This window comes from Anarhichas minor, unplaced genomic scaffold (genome assembly GCF_050575085.1).
Source record: "Anarhichas minor isolate MPS153535 unplaced genomic scaffold, ASM5057508v1 ptg000049l, whole genome shotgun sequence".
Lineage (NCBI taxonomy): Eukaryota > Metazoa > Chordata > Actinopteri > Perciformes > Anarhichadidae > Anarhichas > Anarhichas minor.
In genome coordinates, this window is record NW_027466495.1 from 2,091,594 (window position 1) to 2,110,999 (window position 19,406).

The 19,406-nt window shown below is 42.8% G+C and overlaps 1 protein-coding gene across 14 annotated transcripts in view; it reads left to right on the top strand.

Moving 5' to 3' along the window:
- Nucleotides 1–19,406, top strand: part of LOC142971806 (receptor-type tyrosine-protein phosphatase delta) — a 343,430-nt gene that overhangs the window by 87,363 nt on the left and 236,661 nt on the right. For 13 of the 14 annotated variants that reach the window (XM_076112487.1, XM_076112472.1, XM_076112479.1 and 10 more), the window contains exon 5: nucleotides 16,951–16,974. The exons of the other annotated variant lie outside the window; for it this stretch is intronic. The gene's annotated coding sequence lies outside the window, so the exon portion shown is untranslated. The remainder of the gene's footprint in view (nucleotides 1–16,950; nucleotides 16,975–19,406) is intronic. 14 annotated transcript variants of the gene reach the window in all.

The window sequence follows — 19,406 nt, forward strand, 5'->3', positions numbered from 1 at the left end:
TTGTATTTAAAGCTCACCAAGTGTCCCGCCCCAGCCAAAGGGGGATTCGATGCTGTCCCCGTCAGCCGGCTCACAGGCCCAGGAGGGAGAGCCATTCGTTTTAATCAAACGCCACTCCAATCAAGAGGCCTCCCATCTTCATAAAGATAATTACTAGAAATGTCAGACTCTACGAGTGCTTCCCCCCTCCCCTTGACCCAACCCATGAACAGCGATAAACCACAAGGCTGGACATGTATCTTCATAAGAGGGTAAAGCCACGGCATCTACTTGACTGGGACAATTAGTCAGCATTAGCCGCAGATGGCCTCCATAACAGAATTACATGCCGGTGAGTAACTCTAAATCATCCCAATTGAACTTTTATGGACCAATCATTTGAGTTACTAAGTAATAGAGCACAAATGGGAGAATAAATTAACTATCTTCCGAAGAGGATAAACTGTGTTTATTGAGTAGTTTATAGTTTCCTTAAAATGGTAACTTAAATTCTTGCGTTCAGTATAATATTTTTACTTGATACTTATCTATATGCAAAGCGAGTTCATGGAGCCCAGCGAGGCTTTCATGTGATAAAACCTGGAGGGTAGTCTGGGTGGGATGTCTTTAAATATTGGAGAGACATTCAAATTAAATACAATATACTGCATGTTGGTAATGGCAATGGCCGGACAGTCACTACCGTTTTTTTTTTTTTCATTCTTATTTTATTCATGAGCATTTGTACTTGGAAGAAAGAGAGAAGAGAGAGTAACTGAACTGGAAATTATTGAGAACTTAAGTGCGCATTTCATTTATGTAATGTAATTTTGGGTGTAAGCCAATGCAATGAGCAGTGATGGGAATGGAACCACAGCAAACCTGAGTCTATTTGAACAGTGATGCCCAAGGACTAACCTGTGACAGCAGTGTCATGTGAACAGGGTCAAACACAGGTTAGACCAGACAGCAAAGTGGGTTATTGCGGGTCACCTGTATAAAGGGGTTCGGAAGTATCTCCAAATATGGACATTTAGGCAGTTTAGAGATTGCTTTCAAATACCTTCAAATCAAACTTCATTGAGTCTGTTCAAACTCTGCAGGCTATCCTCAAACTTATTAGCAATACCTGTATAACTAGCGATGGGAGGAACACTGAGATCCTGCTTGAGTAAACATAGCATAACCCCAATGTCAAAATAAATGTTAATTAAAGTTATGCCTTATTTTACCAAAGTTTAATGTGCACATGTTTCACCAGCAACATTTACTGACAATATCAAAAGTAATAGCACTTATTATGCATAGTTAAGTGTCCCTTTCAGTGTGTTGTATTATTCAAATGATATATTGTATTATTGGATAATTATTACTGATGCACTCACATTTAAAGATCTCTTGCAGCAGGTCGATATGGGGCTACTTTATAATTACTTTTTATACTGTTGAGTAGTTTATTGTACAGCAATGCATAACATTTTATGAATGGATCTGTATAGATGTGTATTATCATGTTAAATAGTAATCTGCCAAGTAACTATTGGAACTACAGCTGCCAAATGAATTTAGTGGAGGTAAAGACACACCATTTCCCTCCAGAATACAGGGAGGGACAAAGAAGTAGAAACTTGAAGTACCTCAAGTACTCACATTTATACTTCAGTAGCTGAGTAGCCATTGCAACCATTATGCAATAAAGTCCAAACTTGATACAGAGTCCCCCGATTCCAAAGTCTCATCAGCTCTTTGATGTGGCGTCCCTGTCTCCTGAACTTTGACTGATTGCTCTCTCTGGGCTCTTGCAGAGTGTCAGGAGAATGGATGAGGTGGCAGAGAGTGACTGACAGCTACCGGGCAGCGGCTGCTCCCCAAGCGACCACACTTCAGCCAGCCTATCTAAAAAAGCTGGTTGTGATGGAATTATAAGTACATTTTAGGATGCAGGCAAGGTTTGGTAAATGCCTTTATCAATTTGAAACATTGTGCTCTTACCAGGCATCTTCCACTTTGCTTTTGCCACTCAAAGCAAAATAAAGGGTTTTATTTGAGCTCTTTTTTGTTTTTAGAGGACCCCTTTCAAGTCAGAACTATGCCTTTAAATGCTCACAGCTGTATTATTAACATGTCTGTTATGCATACTGGGGAGTGCACTGGGGACGGCTGTCATGAAGCTTTTAATTAGTTAAATACTTGACAATTCTCTGTCTACCAACAAGCCCAGCATATCACACGTATGGTAACAAACACAAGTGAATTGTTATGGATCTATCACATTCCCCAGTACAAGCATTAATTTGGTCCGACCCATGCACAGGATATCGAGAAATCGATATTGCTTTCCCATGTCTGTGGCTGCGCTAGGTGGGCCTAATTGAAATGTATGAGGGAGCCTGCTAAATGATCTGTGCAGGCAAGGGAGCCAGAGTGATTGCAAACATATGGAACGATTCCTTAAACAAGAGAAACATTTGTACAATGCTGAGAGAGAAACAGAGCAAAACAGTTGAAGTGAAGGACAGAGGAAGAAAGAAAGAAAGAAAGAAAGAAAGAAAGAAAGAAAGAAAGAAAGGAAGAAAGGAAAGTGACAGAGAGACAGAGCAGAAGAATGATGTTTCTGGACTCAGGAGAGATATTTCATTAGACGTTGTCAGCTTTTCAGTTGAATGCTCGAGCGAGTTAGTTAGTTAGAGCGAGAGATGAAGGTAGAAAAAGCTCAGAATGATGTGGCGGTTGGCACATTATTAAACCATTAAAAACAAATGACAGCACAAACATGGAACCGAGCATCATTTTTTTCACACGTAAGCTGAAACAATAAGCTTGACCTGCATGACTGTTTGTTTTGTGACAAATGGTGGTTTATTTTCATGGTTCCTTCTTTCCTCCTCCTTACCACTTGTTTCATCCCTCCTCCATCCATCTCTATCACCATGTCTCTCTCTCTCTCCAATAAGCTATTGGCATTTTGCTTAGTAATGACTGCAGGACTAATCGGTCTGGTATCGTCCAGAATCAGCAATGAGTAAAAGTGTCATGTTCTAACAGGTAGACATCCAGGCTCACTCAATTCCCCTTGGTCAGTTTAATTATCTCCTCTGGGTAAAGGCTACCATCTCCTCTGTGCTGGACTGGCACGCCACCGCTCCATGATGCAGTGATTAGTCAGGACCATCTTGCACTAATGTGTTTAACACATGTCCGTTAGAATCAAGGCAAGGACTTACACAGTAAACCACAGAGCAAAGGTGTTTGGACGTCATTGTTGGACATTAATTAGGGAGGATGTAATGAGGATCTCTTAATACAACATGATAGTCTGAACAAACAATATGTCTCATGTAATTGTCATTTCAGCTAACTTATCAGATTGAGTATTTTGTTTATTTTCTGGTACAAACACCGGTGGTGAAAGAACAGTTCGAAGTCATACAGTCAAGCTCTCACTTCAGCAAAGATAGAAAAAGAGTCCACTGTTTGGTGACAAACTCACCAAACAGTAGCATCATTTTTTCCAAGCGACCCTCAAGTCCTCCACAAATGCTAAGTTATTGAGAGTTTACACAGTTTCCTAACCGACAGAAAAGGGATTTCATGACAGCCAACTGGAAATAATGTTTCTTTACAAATATGGCTTGAGGCTAGAAAACAAAGCTCGAGACGCATGCTAACAGCCTAAGGAAGGTCCATGAGCAAGTGCCAAGTGTGCTGATATAACTCTGAAGCTATCTACACCTTGCACATTGCTTTATGAATGGAAAGTAGAAAAGTGCACTCAGTAGATGGAGGATCTCAGCCAAGTGTGTCTGCTACCACTGCTGTGATGTTTGATTGAGTGATTACAACCACAATTGCCCGCCGTCTACACCGCGAGCATATCGGACGCATTTTTTCACACTCGCATGTGTGACGCAACAGAAACGCTCCCAGTTTCTTTTTTCTATGCAGCTTACTGCACCGGCTCTGTGCAGCTAAGCTGCAGTTCACTATTTAGCGCTTCATGTTGACTGTTTAATGCTTCCTCTGAACAGAAAAGGTCAGTCCTGCTGTGGGTTTCGTTCTGTTAACTGTTAGCCAAAGACACTGTACGACTCCCACTGACTGCTAACGATAGCTCTCCTCCTTCCATTGCAACCACCAGATGTCCTTGCGCATACAGTCATCAATGACCACACCAGAATATTAGGCTGATGGGTCGAGCAGTATGCAAGATTAGCCGTTGACAGACAGACACAGAGATGCACAAACACACACACACAAACACAAAGTTTTGAGTATTTTGCCCTCTAAACGATAACCCTCATCATTAACCTCTCTATATGACACAACAAATAATAGGGTGAGCTTTTCTGCCAAATAACACACATTCCACGAGCAAATGAGCCTCTCAAGCAGAGACGGCGCCTTGGCAGAAGAATGCCACAAAAGAGCATCTATTATCAATGTGTTGACATGGAGAGCTCTGGTGAGCACCCAGGTAATGTCAGGACAACAATCTACAGGAAAGGGAATCAGGGATAGAAATATAGAACAGGAAATAAATAACAGGTTCCATGATGAAAGATCTCAAGTAGAATGTCTGTTTTGACCACGGCCATTGAACATAATACATAACATAAAATTAAATATAGGCTTTCTGTAATGTGCTTTAAACAGCCTGACAATCAGTTATAATGCAAATGTCGCAGGATATATATATATATATATATATATATATATATATATATAGGATAACATATAGATGTAGATGTAATAGCAAGAGTTGAGTGACAGCTAAAATTGATCTAGTACAGGTCTGATTTACTTTTTAAAGCAGGACTGTTCCATTTCCTCCTGCATATCTCCAGCAAATGTCTTTTTCATTCATCCTTCAACGACAGACTGTTAAGTGTTTTGGAGCAATCGCGATCCAGCCGAGTGTGTACAGATGTGGTAATCCATTTGTTTAAATACATCTGACATGTTCATTAAGCTGCTAAGCCACACATCCTCACATTTCTTTCCCCCCTTTTCTCTCTCAATCCTTCTACCAAAAGCTGCTTTTTCTTACCGCATTGAGACGGTAATTACCCTGCAGTCAAATGAGAGGATGGCAAGCAGAAACACAGCGCTGTCTGTGGCTGCCTGCCAGCCAAGCTACTTACACTGTGGAGCACACGGTGCCCAGACTCTACAGGCCAGAGTCAGGCTGTGTATAACTCTGGCACCCTGAGCTAATACAGATCATCTCTCAGGCTGAGGATTTTCAAACGTGATGTAGCTTGTCCACAATCTTCGACAGAAGATATGCTTCTAGAGGCATCACACAAGAATTCCAATGTGCCAAAATAAAGTAAGATGGAGGCATGGCACAGGGTATTAAGCTCCTCTAAGTGAGATGATAAAACATCATCTGGTACACATAGCTCAGAGCATGATGTATCACCACCACCACCACTCCTGACACCGATAAGTCAAAGCTATCTCACAGGCCTTGCACCAGACTGTGCCATTTTCATGAATTCTGAAAAGAAAATGAAAGGTTCTCCACCATTTCTCCACTCCAGGAGTGTTCAAGACTCTCTGCCTGTGTGCCCGCCTGCTTTTCAGGCATTTCGCTGCCAACTTGGCATATTACCCGGGCACTACACTAGTGTCGGCATTGAGCCATCTCTGCCAGCACCATGATTGCCATGATCTGGGTCGGCAAGAGTATTACACGGCCACCTGGAAAGAGGCGAACACCTGGACGCAGCTTAGCGCCCGGCTCCGCCATAATACAGGTCTTTTCTCTGCCAGTATACACAAACCTCCCTTCTCTCTCTCATATGGTGCACACAAGTGATTTAAGTGATTAGGCATTGTGTAGGCCTGCTGTTGGTCTACTGTAGGAAACATTTAGCAAAATCAAACTGCAATCAATGTTCAACCTCTTTGTAGGCCAGCTGAAAGTAATGATGCGGCCAATGGATGCATTGTGTGATCCACAGCAGGTTATACTCTGCACCGAACAGGGACTTTTCTGCACAATGACTTTAAATTATCAATAGTGCATTGTACGCCAGGTTAGCCTGGGGAGGGATCTTTTGTGTAGCAGGGACAGAGTTGAGCTTTTGCCTCTTTATTTGTGTTGAATTTAGGCAAACTGTGGCTATTGTGGTGACATTTTTTTCACAGGGGGTCAGGGGGTATAGGGAGGGAGGCACTTATTTTTCTTTGTTTTCTATTTAATTGTCTTCTATTTCTCCCTGTGTAATAAATCACTCAGCTTTCCATTCTGCACTCAAAGTGCCGTGAAAACCAGTTGTGTCCTCGCCAATTTCCATGACAACACTGTCATCCCACATTGTGCCACAACAATCCTCTTGACCTCACTCACTAAATTCCATTGTGTTGTGATCACATCTTCAATTTGTATCCCCTCTTATTTTTGCAGAGGCTTAACCTTTGCTTCCCCACTGTTGGCACTGAACTGAGACTGGGAGGATCCACTTGCTGCATCATTCAAACAAATCTACACTCTTGTCCACTGAGATACCCGACTGATTAAGCCCAGTTTCCTAGCAAGTCCTACCAAATCATCAGAACTATTGTGCGTGTTCGGAAAAAAAAGAGAGAAAAAAGATTGGAATGCTGATTGAACACAAACGCTCAGGAGTAATGGTGACAGTCAAAGGAGGATGAGTGCATGCAACACAATAGGAACAACATGGAAAGGTCACACAGGCAAAGAGCGTTGATAAACAAAACAATACCACCGCACAGCAAATGAGGTGGGAGAAACAGGGACTGAGTTAACCATGCCTCAGAATTTGTGCTAATTACCAGTCCTGTGGGTGGTTGTTAGTGGGGAATGTCCACTGCTCGTGTGTGCTTATATAAGCAATCAATGGCTTTAATTAGACTATTAGGTGTGATTGGGTCCCAGCGGACTTCTTCCAAGCCTTAAGCAGCCTTATTGTTGACCTTCCTGATTTATAAATGTGCAGCACATTGGGAGGTTGGGGTTGTGTAACTATTGATGCCATGGTTGGCTCTTTGGTTAGATTTTAGACATTACAGTAAAGAGGTTTGTCTGACACGGTGTTTGATTAGTTATGGTTAGTGTGATAACAACTTGCAGATCTACAGCCATGTTGGTGGCGTGGCTTTAAATTTGGCTCTGTCGATATGCCTTCCACCACTTTGGTCCAGAGGGAAATATCTTCATAATGACTGGACGGATTGCAATGACATTTCGTCCAGACTTGACAAATATGCTAATTTACTTTAGTGTTTTTTCTGACTTCTCATCTAGCGACACCATGAGGTTAAGAATTTTTTTGTATTTAGTGAAATGTCTTAACATCTCCTGAATGGAATGCCATTAAATTGGAACAGATGGCCAGAAGATGAATCCTAATGACTATGCGATACTCGTTAAACTTGTGTTTAATATCCCCAATATTATGTCAGCATTCTGCTTTTGAGTGGGGAACCTCTGATGTCTCTTCTCTCATAAAGGCACGATTCACCTTTTACAGTCCCCTAAATTGTGCTCCATTTTCCCCTCAATTTAGTTTTGAGGTGTAGTCAACGGCGGCCTTTTTCCTGAACCTGCGATAGCAGCCGTCTAGATCCAATAACACTGCGTTTACTGAGCAAACATGCTGAAAAAACACTTTGGCGCTTTCCCATCTTCATGTTCAATATTCCACATCAGGCACATTCACTGACCCCTCAGAACTGAAACGCTGTGAAATAGGAAACCCTAATGCTGGTATTATTTTCAGAAGCCTTTTATCTTGAAGAGTTGGATTTTTGTATAAGCAACCAGGGTGACATGAAGATGGGTTTTCATTGCTGGCTTTTATAAGGGATAAGCAGAGATATATAAAGAGAGACACTAGTGATGCAGGGTAGGTAATGAAGGGGCGGAAAAAAGGAGCAGGAGAAAAAAAGAAAAAGTAGGTTGAGCCGATGAAGAGACAAAGGCAGAAAGCGACAGAGAAAGATCCAGTTGAGAGAGCAAATGAGAGAGCAGTCAGAGCTGGGAGGTGGTGGGGAGCACTGTTATAACTTCATGCATGTTTAAGCAGAGAGGTAACATGAGTTAAATGCCCCGAGGATGTGGGTACCAGCGCCCAGCCGGAGAGATGACACCAGGTGCAATGCATCTCATGATGTGAGTTAGCGAAGCCAAGTCACAATGGGGACTGGACAAACTTAGCGCGCACACACACACACATGATATATATAGAGGAAATATGCTAAGGAGTTCCAAAATGTGATCATTTCCTACTTTTCTCTTTTTTTCCAACATTTTTAGCCTCCCTGGCAGCATGCCTTGTGGAATGTCAATGTCTGTCGATCAGTCGGTCCACCACATTGGTCCAGACTGAAATTTCTTAACAACTATTGCATGGGTTGTCAGTTTTGTACAGACAGTCATGGTCCCCAGAAGTTTTCACATAGAGCGGCATCATCAGGTCAACATTTGTATTTGCCTAATACGTTTATGATCAAATAGCTGCAGCTACGTACGTAATGTTAGCATGATGAGGAACTAAAGTGGTGAACATGGTACATCAGCTTGTAAGAATTAGGGGTGTGTTTTTAAATTGTTGTTCACATGCAAAGATTTGTGGCAGACAGTGTGTTAGCTGGCTGACGTTAGTATGTGTGTAGCCTTGCAGAAGCCTGTAGTGCTGCAGTAGACTTCATTTTGTTGGGTCCTGGTCTGGAAAAACCAATATAAAATAAGGAGTTCAAAGTTATCACTGGGGCATTGTTCACCACTTTCTATAAACTCAAACATTAATGGATTGATCATGAAAATAATCTCTAGTTGCAGTTACAACACATACCACCAGACACCTGGGTTGTACAGTTGAGATTTACAATATGTTTGAGAGACTGTGGTCTGTGCCCGTACTGTTATGTCCTTCACTTTCATTGCCGTCCACACACACACAATCGCTCACAGATTCCTCTCGTCTCACCAGGGAAAAATATCCACCGTCAGTGCGAAAAATAGAGTGGAGCAGATGGCAACAGAATGATTGAAACCACCTACAATGGTTCCCACAACTTCCCTGTCTTTCTGCCCCACTCTCCCCCATTTGCTGACTACTTCTCTCTCTTCACCCTCCCCGTCCCCGTGTTCCTGCCCAACACCACCCATCGTCTGGATGCATCATCCCAGTCTCTTTAATGCCATGCACACTCACAGGTCTTGCCAACGAGGCTCAGGCTCGCTGGAAGCCCCATGACGCGACACAAAGTCAGCCAACAGAAGAAAGAGAAGAGGGAGTAGTACTGTAGGAGGAGGAGAAAGGTGGAGGAAACATGAGCCAAAGGTTCTGGCGTTTTTCCCCATTAACTTGACATCTCTTTCTCATTTTGGCTGTGTTTATTTTAGTCCGTTACACATTTACATGAAAAATATCAATGGTTTCGCATCAAACGATTTTGAATCATAGCTTCACATGCTAAAACGTAAAAGTATTTGCATAATTCTTTACTCCTCTAGCAGCCATCCTCTTTTTTAAAAATCTATTTTCACTCTCAACCTTTTCTTTTTTCTCACCTGCGTCAGCCTCTCCTCCCCACCCCACCATTCGTCATCACACCTCCCCAGCCCTGTTGCTGAGTGCCAGTCATGTAAATGAGATAGTTAGCAGATCAAAAAGCTCGGAGAGGTATTTTTTAATCGCAGAAGAGGTGTTGATTAGTGTCAGAGAAGGAGAGACAAGGCGAAGTGAAGGCAGTCTATATTACACCCCGATCCTTTGAGGCATAGGTGTGTGTGTTGACGTGTGTGTGTATACATGTGAGGAAAAGAAAAAGCAGGGAAATGTGTGTCTATGTGTGCACACTCTGGTATGCATTTAGAGTATACCCACAGACGTTTGTCGATGAGAGGGTGTGTGTGTCTTATCAAAGTGTGTGTACCTTCCCTCCAGGGGATCAACGTTAATGCATAATACATAGCTCCATATTTCTGACTGTAACAGCAATAATGTTGGCGCTCTGAGTTTATGAAGAGGAGATCAGGTGTAGGAGAAAGTGATTACAGGGCATAAACACTGCAACTGATATTGCTTTATTGTGAGAAATGACTGGCATGAAGATGGCAGTAGCTGAAGACAGCCCCGAAGAAGAGCGCCAGCAGCAATGTTAATCAGGTGCTTTACTGCAGTGATTGTCGGTAGTTATGGAGGACTCACACGGATAACGAGTTGTCCTGGCGAATTAAATTGAAGCTCAATTCAGGCCAAGTGTCGGGACGCTGAGGCATAAAGATTCCAAATGTGTGTTCACTCATTAAGCTTCAGTATATGATGATGATCTGGCTCGGCTCTGTTTATTTGTATATGCAATTTACATCAACAATGGAGATTTATTAGTGTAATCGAGCAGCCCTCTTCTTCTGGTAATATACTGTATGCAATTATGGAGTTAATAGCATTTTAGCTTGAGACTATGCATTGTGTGTAGCATTTTTAATTAGACCTCAGAGGGATTGTTTTCATCCCTTTTTATTATTTAATTTCCGTCATGGTTGCTTGAACGTTTGTCTTTCAAATTTCATCCAGAGCAAGATCTGACCCCACAGTCGTCATCTCCGAATCGAAATTTGAATGCAGCCTTAGATAAGGTTTAAGGAATAAATAAATAGCAGTTCAAAGCTGGCATATCAGTGGCTCCTCATTCTGTGTCCAGGGGCTTGCCCGCATGCTTCTGCCTGTGTCAGAATTTTCATCTTCCCGTTCTCCCCAGCTGCTTTCCCTCGCACGGCTCTCTCCCTCTCGCTCACACAGATGGCAGAGGGGTCAAAGCACTTTAATGAATTTTCAAAGGAGCTGCATTGGCAATATTAAAAGGAGCTCAAAAACTTAAACGCTTCTGACACTGGAGTCACACGCATGCGCACAATGACGTGGTCGTAAAGGTACAAAAGCATAAACGCGCTCTGGCAGGCATGAATGGCCGTACACACATAAACACCATTATTACTTTCTTCAAAAAAACAATAACATCCACAAACACGGAGAGAAAATACCACACCCTACACACCGTCGACATTTTTAATTATCTCCATTAGAATGACAGACACCCGCTGGAAGGTCAAAAGTCAATTTTAATGACGAGCCTACATATGGCAGCCACCGTGTTGCCTTGCAAGGGAAACGAGCGCCACTTCTGCTGATCCATCTGTCCCGTGGTAATGACTGCACCTGGCCTCACATGGGCCAGTGCACACAGGTACCAGAGCTCTCAGAACCAGCTCGGTGCACAGAGGGAAACACAATTAAAAAGCAATGAGCACGCTCACATCTTGCGGCCACACTGTTTACTCATTATGTCTAATTATCTATTTGAGTCAGAGATTTAAAAGTCGAGCTTTTTAGACAGTCAGCGTGAGCGTTTAAGGTGCACTGAGGCCATAAATGACTGATCTTGGACCTGATGAATTTCACTTGGAAATGCAGTCAATTGGTCAGGCGTGTCCTCATGACCTGTGTTAATGGTGTTCTTGTTGCGAGAGGCCAATGTTTGGGAACCTGATTTGTGAGTAGGGAGTGTCAAACATCATTAAAGCCTTTCTCTTTTTGCTTCACCAGAGCCTGAAGGAACCAGGCCTCTTTTAGATGGCCTTGATCGTGCCAGTCGACATACGACTGCCTGTAGGCCCCCCCCCCCCCCCTCCACCGCCGTCCCCCCGTCTTCACAAGTGGCGGATATGAAGGGCCAAGCCAGTGCTGCGCTGCCATAGGCATCACGGCGATTGCCTCTCCCTCTTTTTTATTTCTTCCTTTCTACTCTGTCCTTGCGGCTACTTCTCCCCAGGCGAAAGAATCTTTATCCCACTTCTACGTAGCTGAACTCAGGGTCAGAACTGAGAACAGAGCATCATGCCCACAGGCATCTGATCTCCCCAACTTCTGATCACACATCAAGGTCTGTCAGGCAGCATTCTTTAAAATGCTGCATTTGAAAAAGTCCCTTAAATCTGGGGTGGACATGGCCCCTGGGAAGATACATCAGACCAGGGTTGCATTTGATTTAGCTCTGTTCTTTCTTTATTTTTTCCCCTGTTCACCATTGTATAGCATATCAGAAGGGATTAGGGCAAGAACATATGGACTCTTTTTAATATCCGAAAGATATGTTTTAACTTGTTATGACAAACATTATGATTAAACATTAAGATTGCATTTATTTGAGCAAAAATAGAGTACAATTATGTATTATTTTTTATAGAAAAACAGTTATTAACTTGTCTGTCATCATCTAATTTGACTATATTCTGACCTGAGGAAAGAAAATATCTGAATATCAGGAGAGCGTTGAGGATATGGGGATTGAGTGATACAGAGCGTTGTCGTAGCGCTTCTGTTTTTCAAACAGGAGACAGCTGCAGCAGAAGAAGAACATCTGCCGCGGTGCTAACACAAGCATACCTCGTTTCCATACTGTCATGCCTGAGCGGCCTTTAAACCGGACAGCGCCGAGTCTGAGTTTGAAGTTTCTATATCTGCGTTCATCAGGCTGTCACTCACAAAGTAATTATTCACACCTCGACTTGAAGAGAGATTAAAAACAAGTGAGCAATTTTTTTTTTTTTTTACCCCTCAAAGAACAGCCTTATAGCTTTGGAGCCAATCTGGCTTCTTGTCTGAGTTGTGTAAACTTCTAGATACTTCAGCAGTCTGTGTGAGCCCAGGCCATCTGTAGCCTCCGTCAGTGCTTCTCTACGTCTTTCTTGCAACAGAAAAAAAAGAGGTAATGTTTATATCAGCTCAGATGGAAGGGTGCAAGCTCTCTCAGAATCATTGATAACACGGCAGCTCTGTCCTCTCTTCTGCAATGTCTGTTTCGCACCTTCTCCCTTCTCTCTCTCTGCATTGAGGCCTTTTTTGCAGCTAACTGGAGCTTGGCCAGCCAGAGCCATTTTGTCCCATTATGTGGTACTGTAAAAAAAGAAGAAAAAAAAAAACAAACAGCTGCTCCCATTCCACACTGGTGAACAGGTTAAATTGTGACACAAGGAACAAGGCTTTTTTTCGTCATGGTCTAAATTGACTGACAACAGGCGCTGGAGGTTCCACTGCTCCCTCTCGAGCTGCCTTCCAGCTCCATTGCTTTTGATTTGCAATTAGCGGCCACCACAGTCCTGCAGACATTTTAGAGACAGAACTCTCGCTCTCTCTTGCTGCGTGTGTTTGTGTGTGTGTGTGCCTTCATTGACATGTTTTCATATGCCACTGTGAGAAAAATGGCGGATCCACTGATTGACTTAAATGAATCCGCGCACTGTAGAACTAGAGGAAAGAGGGATAGATGCCCACTGCAGTGGATCGGTTGAGTGCATGTGTAGTATAGGCTTAGTTTGAGTAATGATTGTGCCATCTCAAATGTAAGCTGCTCTATCATTTATTTAATTGATCTTTGTGTTGTTGTTTTTCCTGAAACAAGTGGTTATATTTTTTAAATAACAAGGTATTGGCATCTTTTTTTTTAAAGAGGAATACAATTGAAGTCATTATGTTACAGGGGAAAAGCTTAGTATACTTCAATTCCAATACTATTACAAGTATTCAAAACCAGTGTATGTGGGCTGTAAGTGCACTTATAAATCAAGTGTTTAATAGCATTGAAATATGCATGCTTGGCATAATATACCAAACCATAAAAGTCCCATTTTCTAGGACATTTCCCTATTAAAACAGAGAAGAGCCCAGCAATTAGATAGTTGTTGATCTTGTAGAAAGATACATTTAGAATGAAATAAGAGATAAGAGCTACTTAAGATACTTATCAAATGCAGAATAATACAGCTTTCTCTTTTCCCTCCACTGACCTCAGAGCTAAATTAGCTGCCACCCTGATCACCTTCAGTCCTTCATCTCTGAGGAGTTGAAAGTTGTAGCGGTGGGCGAGGGTATAGTCTAAAACAGAATGTGGGCGAGAAAGGTTTTGACAGGATTTCCAATGGCTGGCGAAGAACAATTGAGGATGATTAACAACCCCATAAAACCCTCACAGATATACTGTGTTCATTTGTGTAATGGGACTTAAAAGTCAGAATCGTTATGGACAATTAAGGCCAGATCAAAAGATGGTGAATTATTTCCCAAAACTTCCAAATCATATTAACTTATCAGCAGGCGTGGCTGCAGTTGGCTGTCAGGGACCAAACAAAACTGCTCCTCAGATTCCCTTAAAATGCGGAGTTGTCCCCGCCGTGGTGCACTGACTGTTATGTGATGAATGAGGAAAGTCAAGACTGGCTGTGTCAAAAAGAATCTCCCTTGAGGAAACTGATGTCCTTGTCCTAGAGCTGCAGAGTCTCAGAGGACTGAATACACAGCACTGCAAATATCCCACCAAGGGCAGATGATGTCTCTCTAAGTTTAATCCAAATTTCTGGACGAAGTGTAATGTTTGTCGCCATGTTTTCTTTACACATCAATAGCTTTTTGGTGAAAAGACATTGTGTAAAAACTAAATACCGAACATATTGATGCATTTAACAAGATGTGCTGCCGACAGTTGCATAGAAGTTTTAATTATAGGCTGCTTGAATCCCTAGTTAACTCAGCCCAGTACAGACTAGGCCGCGTATACAACTTGTTTATATATCGGGATGTGACTACCTGGGTAGAAATCAATGTGTATTTATTGTTGTAGTAGTGGTCTTATGTCTTCATAAGCCCTTATTTGATTTAGTAAATGGGGCTACATACAATTTAAAAAGTCTCTTAAACTACAGAAACCTTCCAGTGTACTACTTCCCCAATACATTGTCGCAAGACATTTCATGAGCAATGGCAATATCAAGGGAAAATTGACTAATAAAATTGTCACATCACATACAAGAAAGTAACCCATTTAATCTGGAAGGAAACTCAAAGGGTTCATGGTGTGGCTGCCAGTTACTCATCTTGGCATAGCCATTTCTGCCTTATTGCAAAGGCTAGCCAAAGCAAAACTTGAGCCCATGCCTTCACTAAAACCCATGCCTGAGCAGTGATATGCTGCTCACTATGTTGCATCACAGAGGCTTTTTGTAATTCCCCAGCACTGACCACTCCAAACATCCCCAAATCCCTCTTGTCAATACAGAAAAGACAACATGAGGAGCAGACTTCTCAGCTTTTCTTTGGCTTGTCAAAAGTTTTTCTTTCGTGTTGTGGGTTCTACACAGCATAACTAAGACCCTGGAAGCAGCTTATCTGCTTAAAACAGGAGGGTGAGAGAGGGTGAAAAACGTGTCTCCGTCTTCTATCTTTTCCACAGAGTGGGTTTATTGAAGCCACCAGAGCTTTGGGTTCTCCCTCTAGATTCCCCCTCCACCATCCCCACGAGTCTAATCCACTGAGGCCCAGGCTACCTCCACTGCTTTTGATTGGCCAGGCTTCCGAATATCCACCACAAAGGCTAAGGAAATATCTGTAATCTTCACTTCACCGCAAAAAGAGTGTCTATTCAAAAACACGAAAGGTGATGAGATCACATTTAGAATGTTGCCACATCCCACGCATCTCCTCTCCATTGTTATTGTTGTCTTTCATCGGCGTCCATTCAAGTGTCTTGGTCTCTCACTCTACCAAACAACACTGATGCTAATGTCATTGAAACCCCAGGTGCTTCGAGGGGCTCTTGAAGTCTGACATCAGTCCCTGCCGCCCCCTCCCCTGGGTCCAATTTTCCCGGTATGAGGCTTCAAGGTCCTCAGCTGAGCTCTCTATTTAGCAACAACAGAAGCAGCGAGTGAGAATGTGTGTCAGACAGAATGGCAATGAGCGTCCCAGAGATTGAACCCCAGTCTTCCCCCCTTTTCCTGAAAGTAGATTTGTTCTCACGAGCCAAACAGACATTGTAATCACATTCCCCCACCGTTGATCCCCTTGGGATTTGTTGCATGCACACCAAAAATGTAAATGAATGCAGGGGAATAGAAACATCATTGGTGATAAATCATATTACTGGCAAATTCTGCTTAGCAACACAACTAGACTGCACTGGTAAGCAATTGCAGCTCAGCTTTAGTCCTGCGTCTACTATTTCCCTCACACTGCATCCAGCTATTGTCAGCTCACTCCATTTCCTTGTTTTATTGCACATTTACCAGGAAGCCAAACTGTACTTTGGAAGAGTACATTCGTAGAGGGACCACTTTAATTGTTAAACAAAAAAAAGAAAAACATGCTGTAACGGAAATCCAGTATAAACTTCTCTGGCTGCCAGGGAGTTGGCACAGGAAAGTGGAGAGTGCAGGTCTTATAATATCTCTTTCTATCATTTTTTGGAGATATGCCTGTTAGGCAGTGACGTAGTGAAAACATGGCCGGATGTTGCTTTTTTTATTTTTAAGGGTACCCGTTCATTGTTTGTTCAGTGGCCATCCTGAGGTCTTGTCGGGTAGTGCAGTACTGGCATTTTATTATGGTGTTGGAACCTTGGACGTTGGCAAGCTAGGGGAAATAGCAACGGTTTATGTGCACTGCATGGGTGAGAGATATCTCAGGGTGACTAAATTACCTCAGAGAAATACAGAGAGTGGGGAACACCTTGTGTGTATGGTTGTGGTTGTTTGTCCGGTGGTTATGTCACACTGGTGCAAAAAGAATATAAGGTTTGTCGGCAATTGATGAGGTTTTTGCTTACATCCTCTCTGCCTTCACCCTCAAAATCTTGAAACACCGACAAATATTAATGCAAGTTGTGCAAACTTTTGAATCCTCGTGAAACTATCTCAGACGTTTCATGTTCCTCGATTAATAAATGATGTCCCCCTCTTGACAGGGACTATTCTTAACCCCTAGTCAGTACAATGCTGGGACACCGTCATTTTTCAGGAGAGCTAGTGACAGCCTCAGCCTGCATTGAAGTTCAGCTTGCTGTACATTGTACTTTGCTGACATTTCTCTTCTCTCTTTCTCTCTCTCTCTCTCTTATTTCCCCCCTCCCCCCTGCTCCCTCTTTTCCCCAATGGCCCGCTTACAGATGTGACCAACTATTCCACACTAGGTAAGACTCATTCAATTCCTCATAGCACTGTTCTCACTGTTTGAGTTGCCATGTGTGTTTGGGAGAGATGTGAATGCATGAAAATGGAAGAGGGTTAGATTGGGGGGGTGGAGTCGAAACGGCACCAAGATGTTGCTGTTTGCTCAGTAAGGTATGCAATGCTCTGCAGTCCTCCCCCATCCCATTTTCCCATATGTGTTCATGGGAATACACAATGGTGGCTTTTTCTTGCAAGCGGATTGTGTGCTCTGTGCCTTCAATTTGAATATTATTCAAATGAGAATCAAATGGCCCAGATTGTTCAAAGAATACGCCGGCAGTGTTGACTTAAACAAGCATAGCACGGATGGTGTCCGTTTCCCACTGTGGTTTGTGTGGAAATATCTCATATGTTAAGCTGTGAACCCTTCCTCTGTTCAAAACTCCACATGTCAACATGAAACTCCTGGTACTGTGGACACCGACAGTGTCCATATGGTCACATAGCCTTGAAAGTCCTCTTCTCAGGGGAGAACTTAACAACTGTGTCTCAGGGACCTACTAATCTTTTGCTCACTTCATACGGACTTCATGGCAGGCTCAAGAGACTTTACACCAGCACTTAATTCCAAATCCACAAGTAAAAATATTGGTAATATCCAAACCCAGATATACATTGGCATAGCATTTTTCAAATGTTAGCCATAAAACATGATGGCTAAAATGCCAATATCATTCCTCTGGCAATGGCGGTAAACAGATGCACTTTGTGACGCAATGACTATGCAAGCAAAAAATGTGTTGTATAAGCAGTGAACAAGGCTGACAAAAGCAGCAGACTTACATGCCCAACAATTGAATTGGGTTGGAACAAGCAGAACTCGGTGCGAAAGCAGTCCAGGCTGCTGAATGCCAAGACGAGTGTGCATTCTCTGTTTAGTCAGACTGTTTCTGGAGACGCTCAGCGGGCTGTAGGATCGTGATGGAGGTCAACTGCACGATTGAATCTACCATAGCGGGGCCTCAGACCAGACCAGCAGGACCTTTCAACACTAACCACGGCTCTGAGCATCTGTTCATGGGGGGAAAATCAATCAACCCATCTTGAAGGTGGTGCAAGGGAACTGGACAAATGAGAAAACTGGCAAACCTTCATGTTACTCTTACTTGGCTGTTGTTTTGTCTCAGATACATAGTTGTTGTTTGTGCACTTGACTTTTTCGTACTAGGACAGTTTTTGGATACTGCCACCTCATTGTGTAATTGAAAACCCAGCGCCATGCCACTACACTAGCACAGTTCGGCAACCAGGCAGAGCATCTGCAAGCAGTTCTGGTCCGGCTCTCAACTCTTTGAGGGGGGCGCTGGCTGACTGCTCGGAAAAAGAAAACCCCTGGCTTGCTGAGAATAATAAGTACCCATGGGAAGCTGCCAGATGGACATTTACTGTGAGCCTAGCTGGAGAGGGAGAAATCTGTCAAACATCACACTAGGCATCTGTGGGGGAGCAGCGCAGGTTCACGTCCACTATGTCGGATGAGAGGAGTGCTCTTTGTCGAGACTAAAAAGCTGTTAGGTTTTTAACATATCATGTCTAGTTGATGCATTCACCTTCTTTCAAGGTCGGCAATCCACATTACATTAAAGCCACCTGTTGCAGCGACAGCTTTAAATAATGTCCAGATAACGGACGCTTTAAAGACGTTTATCATACGATAGTATTGCAGATTGCAGACAGTCACTAAGTGCTGTGGAATGGCTTTCTTCATTTAACTCAAATTTCCAGTTGCTATTAATTAACTAACACCAAACTCAATTTGCAGCCCAATTCTGCTGTGCTGCTGATGCGAGACTTGAGATAAAGATCTACATGTTAGACCTGCAAAGTTTCTCTTATTTCTCCCTTAAGTTTTGGTACAGGCAGTTGTGTCTGTCCCCATCATGGAATAATAAGGCAAAAGTACGTTTTTGCCTTAGATACTCATTGAAGCCCTGTCTTTTGACTTGAAGTAGAAATGCCCAGTATTTTCTTTTTTTCTGTTCATACACACTTCAATACAAAGCTGTCGGCGAGGAATTACAATTGCCTCATTATGCTCTCGGAAGCTCGAGGGTCTCAGTGCTGGTACGGAGAGGGAGAATGAGCGAGAAAGAGCACAAAGAGTTCATCCTAGTATCGTCAGCAGTGAAATAGGACCTCGGTTCTCTTAGACAATCTGTGCACCAGTTATTATTGCATTATGTCTGGCAGCCCTCCTCTCAGACAGGAACTGAGCCACACTTGAACAGTGATATAACACTGGCAAAGAAGAGAGTGATTGCTGGCTGCTCAGTTAAGCAAATACCATTACGATGTTGAAGTCTAAAAGTAGATCTGTGCTTGGTAAAAAAAATTATAAAAGGCCAGCCCGGACAGTATTCAAAGCATGGTAGCTTTGTAATACACAGGAGTG